Source organism: Enhydra lutris, unplaced genomic scaffold, assembly GCF_002288905.1.
Source record: "Enhydra lutris kenyoni isolate GAN:26980312 unplaced genomic scaffold, ASM228890v2 scaffoldscaffold5, whole genome shotgun sequence".
Lineage (NCBI taxonomy): Eukaryota > Metazoa > Chordata > Mammalia > Carnivora > Mustelidae > Enhydra > Enhydra lutris.
Genome location: NW_019154089.1, coordinates 38,966,918 through 38,979,307, shown reverse-complemented (window position 1 = coordinate 38,979,307; position 12,390 = coordinate 38,966,918).

The window sequence follows — 12,390 nt, the reverse complement described above, 5'->3', positions numbered from 1 at the left end:
CAACATAAATGTCTTCGCCAACTTTACCTCTATCTTTCTTACAGGGATAATTTACCTTTTGTTGGAATTAATGACTCATCTAAGGGGCAAAACTGGAGTTCTGAGGTGTAGCAACAATTTTGGTGACGGGAATTTTGCCAGCAGATCCTTCCAAGTTGCCTCTTGCCATTTGGTATACCTACAGAGCAGGACATATGAGGGCCAGAAGGAGGTGTTTTGCACCTTTAAACCAAAGTAGTGGGGTGAGCCTGACCATCTGGACAGCAGCAAGATTCCAAAAGGTGACTGGCTTTTAGGAGGATGACCCAAGCCCCAAGCGATGTCACCTGGGCCAACTCTGGAAAAGCAAACCTGTAAACTGTGCCTAAACAGGTGTGTACTCAGGGTCCCAACAGGAAGTGGTATACTCATGTTAGGATAATTTCAAGGAGGTGGTTCTAAGGGATTGTTTACAAATATGTGGACAGGGTAAAGCCAACCAAATGGATAGTGCAGGACTCTGAGAGCTATTCCTGCCCCTAGGTCCGGAAGGGACAAGCGAGGGGAGAACTCCTGAAAGCTGGAAGGAAAATTTCCTTAGGGCAGATGCTTGGGAGGACCAGGGCTTTTTGTGAAAGAATGTAGTCGGTCTGGGCGACCCTACAGGAAGGGAGCTGGGAAAATTGCCTTCCTCCTCTGCTTGCTTCTGGGGAGGATGAACCCAATGGAAAGCCTGAGGGCCAGGGAGCCTGTTGTAGCTCATGGAGATTACTTCCTGGACAGTGAGAGGGTAAAGGGTGGGCCTGGAGGACAATCAGCCGGAATGTTGGTGAGCTGGACGTTTTCTAACTTCATTGATGGAATTTTTAGAATGCTAGTACATCGTAAATTGATAGTCTTACTCTTTCTCCTTAAGTGCAAACATATTAGCCTGCCTCTAAAATGCATACACGTGCGCATGAGACCAAGCTGAATATATGGTACCTAGAGTATAATTAATGTTGACAAGTGAAAATGGAGAAAATCGTGCTTGTGACCACAGGTCAAGAATGTGAGGGTGAAGTTAGTGGGAAGAAATTGCAGGAGCTTACTATTTAGTTTCAAGCTACACCCTGGGTCTTACCAATATTCAGTCCTTAATAAGTGATGGCAATCTTGTGTAGAGAAAAGACCACAGGCTTTGGACTCAAATCTGGGTTTGAATGTTGGCTTTGGTTAACTAGGATGATGTACACCTGGCCAAACAACTTCACTTCTGAGCCTTAGTCTCTTTGTCTAACGGAGGGAAAGGACTAATGAAATCTAGCTTACAGTGTTAGAAGACTAATAAAACTGTGAATGAAAAACGAGACACATAGAGACCCCTGGCTGGCTCAATTGGAAGAGCACGTGATTCTTGATTTTGGAGTTGTGAGTCTCAGCTATGCTGGGGATAGAGTTTACTCAAAAAAAATTTTAATATTAAAAAAAATTTTTAAAAATGAGATACATATGAAGCACCTATGCATCACAGGTTTTGGGCCAGCGTTAGGTCAGTGGTTCTCAAAGTGCGTTCTCAGGTCAGCTGCTTTCCGTACTATCTAGGAACTTACCAAGAGAAAAGCAAATTCTCCAGGGGTGGGGCCTAGCAATCTGCTTGCTCAAGTTTGAGAACGGTTGTGTTAGACCTTCTCGTGAAGACGAAGAAGAAGCAGCACAGATTTTGGTAGATGTGTTGCATAAGGGACACCTGGAACTGCTCTCTGAGCTCCCCAGAGAAATCCATGGTGGGTGTCCCCGTTTCTTATCCTCTTGTCTGTGTGGAGGAACTACAGTTAGAGGAAGCTTGCTGTCCCACTCTTCTCTTTCATTGATAGAACTTCTCCCTGTACTTTTGTTTTGCTGTTTATGTGGTAGGCCGATCGGGGAAGGCAAGCTATTGTCCTATTCTTTCCGTGATTGGGTGGGTTGGTCTAATTCTGAAGTCAAATATTAAATCTCCCTATGGCCATATAGTTAAGCTACCTCCTCTATTTAGCTTCTATCAATAATAAAGTTAATATTTTGATCTCTGCTTAATTCTTCATAGTTTTTACTTTTCAATTGGTTCTGGGAAGGGTATATAAAGGTATGTTTTTTCAAATTATATCCTGTAATAGTTAGCCTCTAAAATCCCCCCAGTGATCCAAAACTTCAAGTATTCACACCCTCCCACACGGTTTCAGAACTGGTGTCCAATACCATACATCAGATATGATGGTATGTTGTTTCCAAGATTAGGTTATAAGAGACTCTGTGACTTCCATCTCTCTCTCTCCTCTCTCTCTCTCCTCTTTCTTTCTCTCTCATAGATCATTTACTCTGGGTGTTACCAACTGTCATGTAATTAGCAGTTTGTTTGAGAGGCCTACATGACAAACACCCATACGAGTGAGACTGTTAAGTGGGACCATCGGCCCCAGTCAAGCCTCCAGGAGATGGCCATCCTGCCTGACAGTTTGACCACAACCTCATGAAAGACTCTGAGCCAGAATAACTCAACTAAGCTACTTCTGGATTCCCGGTCCTCAGAAATTATGAGATGGTGCATATTTGTTGCTTTAAGCTGCTAAATTTGGGGGGTAATTTTTTACACAGCAATAGATAGCTAGGATAGATTATAGTACCTGGAAGTGGGGTGCTATCAAACAAATGCGTAAAATTGGAAAAGTGGCTTTGGAACTGGTAAGTGGCAGGGGATGGTAGCTGGTAGGATTTTACAGTGCCTGCGTGAAAGCCTAAACATTCTTCAACAGACTGTTAGTTGAATTTTGGACTTTGAGCAGGTTGCTGGTTGGGGTTTAAAAGAAAGTGAAGAATTTCTTATTGAAAAAGGAAGACAGAGGTGCCTGGGTAGCATAGTTGATTGAGCGTCCAACTCTTGGTTTCAGCTTAGATCCTGATCTCAGGGTTCTGGGATCGAGCCCTGCTCCAGGCTCTGAGCTTAGCTTTAGGATTCTCTCTCCCTCTCCCTCTGCCCTTCCCTGTGCTTGTACTTGCTCTATCAAATAAATAAATAAATCTTAAAAAAAAAAAAAAGAAAAGAAAAAGCTAAAGGAGGTCAGAGAACCCTTCTTATGCAGGCGCAGAGAGTTTAGCAACATTATTATCTTCAGTAATGTGGAAGATAGAAAATGTACCTAAAGAAGTGGATGATCTAGCTAAGGAGATTTCTAGCCAGAGTGCTGAAGATGCCACTGGTTTCTTCCAGCTCTTTGTAACAACATGCAAGAAGAGACCAATACACTTCAGGAAGAAATGTTAGCAAAAGGAGCCAGGACTTACTAGTTGTAAGAATGTCAGTCTCTACCTATGACAAACAATGCTAAAATGAAGAAAATGTCTTTAGAGCAAAGGTTGAACATGGTCTAAAGATGAAGCTGAGGGTGTGACTATAAAATCCTTTGTTATAATCCCAGGAAGATCAAAAGTGGTGCCCTGGAGTACCAGTTCAGTCACATGAAGTTCCTCTAACGTTGTTAAGGGTGTAGCTCTCGGATCTTCTCAAGCAAACAACCGGGCTTCCGGGAAGCAGAATAGCACTGCTCCTCAGCAGAATCCATAAGTGGAGAAGAGGTTATCTCAAGGAGATTTGTGGGTGAGACTTTTGTCTAATAGAATGGATCTGATAAAATTTGTGAGAGATTCACAAAATTTCTAAAAGGAATAATACCAGCAGAAACATTACTAATTAGAACTCAAAGGAACAGAAAAAGTATAAAATGAAAAGAGGACTCTGTACCCACCTCCCCCACACAACCCTCACCACATACATTTTACTGTAGGTTTGGAAAATTATTCACCCATTAGCAGGTACTAATTTTCAGGGAAAAAGAAAGAAAGAAAGGAGGTGTATACAGGAACCCTGGGGATTAACTCCTGGGTAGGAATAGCACTGAGTCTCTAAGGAACTTCCAACATTTCCCTGGCTGGATTTCAGAGCGGCTATGACTCCTGTGTGCCTCCCACTTCCTCCCTTTGGAATAGTACAAAATGCCCGTGTTGTTTACCCTACATCTGTCCTACCCTTGTATGTTGGCTGCGCAGAGGCCAGCAAACTTTTCTCTTTCGTTTACTGGTTTTTAGATTAAGTGGGGCCATACAAAAGGAACTATACCAGTGGAGCCTTCTGTGAACCTGGACCTGACTTAGATGACAAGATTCTGGATTTTGAGCTGATGCTGTAATGGAATGAGGACTTTAGAAGTTTTGGGATGGGGTGAGTATACTTTATAAGTGGTGGGGGGAGAGAAATCACTGGGGCCTGGAGGGCAGATGGTGGTAGCCAGTGCCCAAGGCAGCCTCCTGCTGGTATCCTGCTATACCTCTGCAGCGTCTCCTTCCACACTGTGCCAGGATTCACCAGCAACCTACCACTACCTCCAAGATTAGGTTATAAAAGACACTGCGGCTTCTCTCTCTCTCTCTCCCTCTCTCCTTTCATTATTCACTCTAGAGGAAGACAATCACTGGGTAGTGAACATTACTCCATATAATTTACACCCCAAGGGACAAGAATGGAAGCCTGTCAACAACCACACGAATAAGCTTAGAAGCAGCTCCAGTCAAGCCTTCATAAGGCTGTAACCCCAGCTGACAGCTTGACTCTAATCTCAGGAGTCAGAACTATCCAACTTAGCCATTCCTGGATTCCTGACCCTAGAAACTGTGTAAGATAATAAATGTTAAGTTCCTAACTTTGGGGGTAATTTAAAATGCAACACAAGATAATTAATATGCACCTCCAATGCGTTCATCATACTTACATCACATACCATAAGCTCTCACAGAAGATCAGTTTTTAAGTTTGGGTGGATAGTTTATATTTTCAGAACAAGTCCTTAATGCATGAAGGAGCAAAGAAGGTTCTTCTTTTCGTTCAGTATAATCATTGTGATAGGAGCGAAAACTTGAATCTGCCAGAAGTCCTAATAGTCACACTTTTCCTTTATCTCAGACAATTCTAAATGGATGAAATCAACCTGAGAATTTTCTTGGATTTAATTTAGGATCAATACCAGTTGAATTTTCATGGAACTTCTAAATTGGGCTGGCTTTAATCTTAGGAATCTGAATACACTTGGAATTCATCCAAATCTCTAAGCAATAATCTTACTCCATTTCCTTTCGTTTATTGAAAGAAGAGTGCGGTAAGTTGGTGGAAATTCTATTCTTTTAAGGCTTAGCTTTTATGGGGGTATCTCTAAAACACACAAAGTGGCTCCAGAGATAGTCAGGAAAGGACAGTGTCACTCATAACTTCTATTTGTCTATGTTTTACCTATTTTTCGAAGTTCTTATGTGAATTCTGATAATGTATTTTGATCCTTACTCTCGTAGAGAGTGATGGTGAATGCAATGGTCCAGCTCTAACATTTGCATTCTCCTTCCACAAAGCCCAGACGTAGAGATCAAAATCCACCTTCATCTCACGAGTGATGTTCACCTTCAAGTTCCTACACATTTCACATTCTTCTTCTACCTACAGCTAGTTTATCCAATCAACTGGACATCTGCTTTTCTTCTCCCTTTTTGGAAAACAGGCTGCTCCTATGTTTTCAAGCCCTCTTTTCTGGAACATGTGAGAGCTTGTTCGTAGACTCCTTGCAGACAAGACACTCTCCCTGAGGATCCAAGTCTGGAAGCACTTTATGAGCAACAATTGGAGATCTGTCTGTTCTGTTAGTGCATTCCATGGGAGTGTTACACTGTCTGGAAAGAAAAGCTCTGTGCGGGCCACTTTCACATGGACAACATATGGAACTAAATGTCATTCATTTATAAACATTAAATGCCTGGTGACCAACTGTATTTGGAAAATAAGGACAGGTGAGGAAAAACCTCACTTAGGTTATTTAACAATGTAAATGACTTTAAAGATCCCTTAGTTGCTCAAAAACTTTTCTCCCTCACAGTTCATACATTTTCATGTGTGAACCCCCTCAGGGTCAGACTTCGACAACAAAACTGTGAATCCTTTCAGGATAGAATCCTGTAAATTCTCTCCTGTTGGCAACTTCCAAATATAGAATACAGCACTGTTGACTATAGTCACTATGCTGGACTTCACATCTCCAGGACTTATAACAGGAAATTTGTACCTTTGACCTCCTTCAGTCATTCCCCCTACTTACTAGTACCCTCTTGCAGTCTTTTCCTGTTTTTAGATTTTTTGAAAAAATTAAAATATGGCAATATATGATGATAAAGTCAATATGTGACACTTCCAGGCATGAATAAGTCCTTTGCCATTTCTTAATATTTGAGACTCATTCCTGCCTTTATTTTCTTTTCCTACTTTCTTCATCCTATACTCTTCTCTTTTTTTCCTATCTTTTCCAGACTAGACTGCCCTCCTGAAAAGGACCCTCGGTGAGACTGGGCACAGGGTGCAGTCTGTGGGATGCCTTGGGTTAGAGGGGGCTGAGCAGGAAGGGAGGTGTCATGAAACGGGCAATTCATTTCGTATGCACCCAGTGGGGACAGACAGGGTGTGAAACTGACAAGTCCCACAGAGGAAGCCCTGGGCCCTTGTTCCCAGCAGCTTGCTCTTGAGTCTTAGAGCCGCCATGAGCTGCCACGAGGGGAGATCCAGGTCTACTGTCAATTCAACTGTGTTTTTAAACTGTGTTTTTAAACTCCGTTTTTAAACTCCCTTCAAGTCTGACTACATATATATATAAAAGCCATATTGGGTAGAGATGAAAGGACTCTGATGAAAGTTTCTGACTAGGTCCCCTGCATACCTGTTTCCTCCACCAGAAGAATTTGCTGTGCGAACCCCTTTGGGGTTGCCCTCGACCAAGCTTCTGCAACCAAAAGCCCTGAGGAGGGCACAGGGTTGACGGGATGGATACTGAGGCCCTGGCCACTGGACGCTGAAGTTGGAGTTCCTCTGAGGAGGTATGTCAGGCCCTGGCTTATCACAGACTGGGGGTGAGATGCCTGGAAAAGCCACTGGTGGGCCCCCGGCACTGCTTCTCAACATACCAGATATTGCACTTTGCTGAACTTAGCTCAGTTCGACTATAATCCTCAAGACAGTGGGTCAGAGTGTGGCTCCATCTGGGGTTTGAGCTGCAGACTGGAGGAAGGAACAATGAAAGACTGCTTGTGTTTCTGTGGTTTGGCTCAGCTGGAGAGGAGCCTGTGGGATAACGGCTGAGTGCTCCTGTCAGAATCTCTGCCGTGGGCCTGGTTACTTCTGAAGCTGCCCGACTGAACGGTGGTGGGTAGACAATGGAAGCTGGTCCTTGGACAATAATAGCCACTGTTTATTCAGTGCCTCTCATGTGCCAGACGACATTAGGTGCACAGTCTCAACAGTCTAGAGAGTCAGGTGGCATTCCCATTTGTGAAATAAAACTTCGAGCAGTCCAGAGAAACTCAGTGGCTTGTTCAACATCAGGTTTCTACTAAGAGGTCAACATTTCGACTCTAGTATACAGTTATTTTTGCTACCATGTCATATGCATCCCTAAAAAAACCCTTGCAGGTGGCAAAATAGAGAACCAAAAATAATAGGGTTTATGGGAGAAATGGGGTTGGTGCTAGAAAACTTTATTATCCGAAACTCTAACCCCAATAACGAGACAAACAGAAATACTAGCCCATCTGCATGCCCTTCAGTGTTTGCAACTAGCATCACAGTGGTCCTTTTACAGCCTCACATCCTGGGGCTCAGGCTTTTTCCTGCCTTGACCTCAGGGCATTCACTGCCAGTAGAGAATGTCTGCATCAGCCCTGGAAATCCGATCCAGGGTTTGATACAGAGGGTTGGATCTCTGAGGCCTCTTCAGCTGCACCTGTGACTCTACCAGGGACTTCTCCATAAGCGAAAACTTAGATGGCTGCTCTAGTGGCTTCAAGAACCACTACTTCATTGAAGAGCCTCATGTGTAGACACACAGGTTTTTTCATAAAGTCTTCATATATTTCTAAGACCTTCTCCCTAAATGTAAGAAAGCTTACCCTGACTGCAAAAATCATGTATTCAGCAGCATAACTTCTGAAGCACATTTCTCACTCTCCCAAATTCCTGGTCCCTTACAAGGGACATTGCATCAAAGGAAACAAGTGTTGTTTTGGATCAGAAAATCCCATTTCAAAGCCCATGCCAATTTATCCCCTGTTTTAGAGAGACTGCCTTTGGACTTGAGGAAAGTTTATACTGGTTGGAGCATTTCTAACTGATGAGGTCTGTTTTTTTTCTCTTCATATAATCACAACATCATGATCAGACCTAACAAAATTAACAGTGATTTCTTCATTTCACCTAATATCCAGCCCATATTAAATGTTTTTGACGGTCTCAAATGCTATTTATAGTTGGTTTGTTCATAATAGGATCCAAACAAGACCCATTGATTGCATTTGTTTGTTACATCTACTACTTCTTTTGTTCCTTACTCTCCTGCCCCTTTCAAATACAATTCATTTGTTCGAGAAACCAGTCCTTTGTATTAAGGATAAGAATAAAGAATAAAATGTGTTCACATTTTGAATTTGGTGGATTGTTTTCTCATGCTGTTTGGGTAGTGCCTCCATTCTCCATTTTTATTACCTGTAAACTGGTTGTTAGATCTTGAAGCCTGATTTAGATTTGGGTTCCATTTAATTGGTAAAAATATTTTTAAAATGGGTCTTTTTTGCTTCCGTTGCCTTGTACCTTGAAGTGCAATGCTGAGGCCTAAGTCAGTACTGCAATGTATTAGGAGGTGGCACCTGGATCTCTCTGTTGTAAAGTCTCCAGCAACTTGGCATGTAATGATTGGTCAGCCAGTGATCATTTCTTAGATCCAGTGTTTCCCTGAGATTGAAAAAATGGGGATTTTCTAGGTCTGTTATTCCTTCTGTATTAATTAACTGGAGTTCTTTTCATGAAGAACTTGGCCTCCTCAACTCTCGGATAAGCTGAAACATAGGATGCTTTGAGAGAGGTGGAGTCTCCGTTCTTTTTTTGTATCAGTTTTCGGTATAGAGTCGGTACCCTAGCAGAGTCCAGATGGTGAACAGTCTTTCCCTGAGAGTCATCATAAATTACTGAATTTTTGTATATTGATGTTTTAAACACTGATGTCATTCCTTTTTTGCTCAAATTGCCCCAACTTTGCCAGCAGACATCTTTTCAACTTAGTTACTGTGTACTGTTGACGTGACCTCTTTAGCGTCTGATTGTTTCCTTGCTTTCTGGCATGAAAACATGTCTGACTCATTTTGTAAATGTCCTCATGTGGACCTGAAATCGACTATTTCTCAAAAGGAACAACCTTTAGTAGAAAATAGTACTTAAAGATCACAATTTGGTCATTAAAGAGAATTTTACTATTGAACAAGACCTGAATGCAATCAGACATAAGGTTTCTAATTATGCACTAACATTGATAAAACTTTGTATTGTAGTTTCTTTAAGAGAAAATAGCCTTATTGCAAATTTAAACTTGGTCATTTGACTCTATTTGCATTATGAAAAAAATTTTTCTGCTCTTTGATAACATGAGTCTTAGGAATACAATTCAGTTTAGGCAAATTGATAGAGAAGTGGATTCGTAACAAATATTAGGAAATTACCCCAACCATTTCAAAATGTCCAATTACAAAGTTTTGGACTCAGAAGTTACGTTTCAAATTTTATTTTGTTTTTGAATTTAAAAGAATAAACCTTAACACACATTTGCTCAGTGTTTGGTTGGGACACTGATATATTTTCCATTTTATAGATTATTGTAGTTTAAGAATATTTTGTTTTTGTCCTTGGTTGAAAAATCTGTTCATTTTATTTGTGGCAGTCATTTGCAATTCTTCAAATTAGCACATGAAAAAAATCCAACTCCAACTTTATTAGGAACCAAATGATATGCAAATTAAAACAAGAGCATTTTTGTTATAACAAATTAACAAAGACTTAAAAAATTATGTTTTGTTCCAGGGAGACTTAAATGACAGTCTCACTTTTTAGGCTGGCTCTGCTATCATGATTCCAAGATTTGGTTCTTTTCTACTAGGGGTGTTTTCTATCTCCTCTCCCAGGTATGAGAGCAGCCTGCTCCCTGACACCTCCCCAAGCCCTCTCTTCTGACCTATGAGACTTGTAGAGACAACAAATATACTCTGCACAGAATTCAAGTTCCACTAATTCAGTCTGTAAAGGGCTAGACAGTAAATATTTTTGCCCTTGTATGCTAGGCAACAAAATAATCAAGATGTTATGAAGTTATTTATATAATCATTTGAAATGTAACCATTAAAACTATAAAAACCATTTTTAGTTTGTAAGACTCTACAAAAACAGGTTGCAGTTCAGATCTGGTCCATGGGCCACAGTTTGCCAACCCCTGGCTAGATCCTCCTGTAAGGAAGAAAGTGCTTCCCAGCTGTGGGGAATATTCTCTAATGGCCTTGAGCAGTTAGCTTCATCCTAGTCCCCCTCAACTCGGAGCCCAGATTGTACTATTTGTGGGCAGCCCCCAGTCAATAACTGAGCAAGGTTTAGTCTCCCATTGGCAGCCAGCAAGGGAAAGGGACCTACCTGCGAAGAATGGAGGTCTGCCAACAACCTGGATGAGTTAGGAAGTGAATTCTTCTGAGGGTCTGCAAATTAAGAGCCCAGCTGCCACCTTGAGGGGGACCTTATGAGATCCGGAGCAAAGAACCAGCTGAACTCACCCAGACTTCTGAATTACAGAACTATGTGATAATAATTGGGTGCTATTTTAAGCCACAAGATTTGTGGTAATTTTGTTATCCAACAATAGAAAATGAATACACTGGGAATTTTTGTTTGCAGGGAACAACAACCTGTGTGACACAGAGCAGTTGGGAAAAGGAGAAGGAATCTGAGAGCAAAAAAGCCAGTGACTAGACAAACCATACCACCATTTTTTTTTTTTTTAGTACCTCCTGTAGCTTAGAGGCTTTTGGCAAATATGTATTATTCTGTTTTCTCAATAACTGTGAAGATTTCATTAACATTGAATGAGGCTTTATTTGTGATGACAACAGGAATGCTAGACATCTCACTTGATTATTCTTAGTCTTATTGGGGAGGGACTCGATTAACTGATGATGGCCATGGAAGACTTTTTCCCCCCAAGCTGGTTTTCTCCATTCGCTCTCACGTCTGTAATTGAGAAACAGTTACTAAGAGGTGGGGGCTGCGCAGAAAAGTCCAGGGGCATGCAGATGAACAGCACTGAGCATTCCCTACAGGAAGCCTGGTGACCAGCTACCATTACCCACTGCAAATACCTGTGACAGCACAGAGGGAGCGATGGAGACAACCAGAGATGCATTTAAGTATAACAAAAGGCCAGCCCCCAAATGATTGCTTATAAAAATCCAAACAGAACCTAGAAGTCTCACCGCTTAGCTTTTAAAAATCCATTATTTCTTCCAGACAGAAGCACTTAGGGGAGCAAAGTGGCTTATTTCAGTATACGTGTAGAGAAAGCAATGTAACAATAGAGCAGAGCTTCAAGATCTTCTGATCAAAGACTTGTGAAACTAATAGCTAACACAGAAAAGTGATAATAGTTCTTTTGAATGCATTTTGAGTGCTCCTATGAGATGTGCAATCTAATTGGGTTGTAATTGCCAGCTACTGATAACGGTTTTTTCCCTCTGGTTCATGCTACCTAAAATCTGCACCTCTTAGGGCTAGAACTGTATGGATGATCAGGGCTAGCCAGGATACCCCTGCAACAGTAACTGAAGGTAAGAAGGCAGGTTGTGTAGCATTCAGTGTCCCTGATAGCCAATTCGAGCTTAATTATACAGAATTCTGAGGCCTCATTAATGAAACACAATATGGAGAATTTATACTAGAAATGGTATTACATCGGTCGTTTGATTTCAGAGTAAGGAACTGAAGCGGGGGAAATGTAGAGTGTATTCTGCTTTTATTGTAGCAACTGTCATCAGGAAAAAGAAATAGCCCTTGTCATCAAAGTAAAGCTTTTATTTACAGGAGAACATTAGCAATGAAAGTAAAAGTAATGATAGAAATAGAAAACAGTGAGTTTATTAGACATAATGAAATAATTAATCCAGACAAGGATCAATAATGAATGGTAAAACTGCTAGCAGAGCAGGTGACGGAGCCCTACACATTCACTCAGTACCAAAATATCACCCCCCACAGATTACCTGCTAATAGCAAATGTGGGGGGAAAACCCCTTTTGAAATAGAGAAATATGACTATCATCACTTGGTAATTAAACTTAGTATCCAATTTTCCCATGATTAATAATGATAATGCCTTATAAATTATACAGTGTTTATGATGGAAGTTGGATCTGAAGTCTTGATTAGATTCAAGTTAAAGGAAATACAATGCGGAGAAGAACAAATTAAATGACACCATAAGGAAACAATTGGACACATTCAGAATGTGA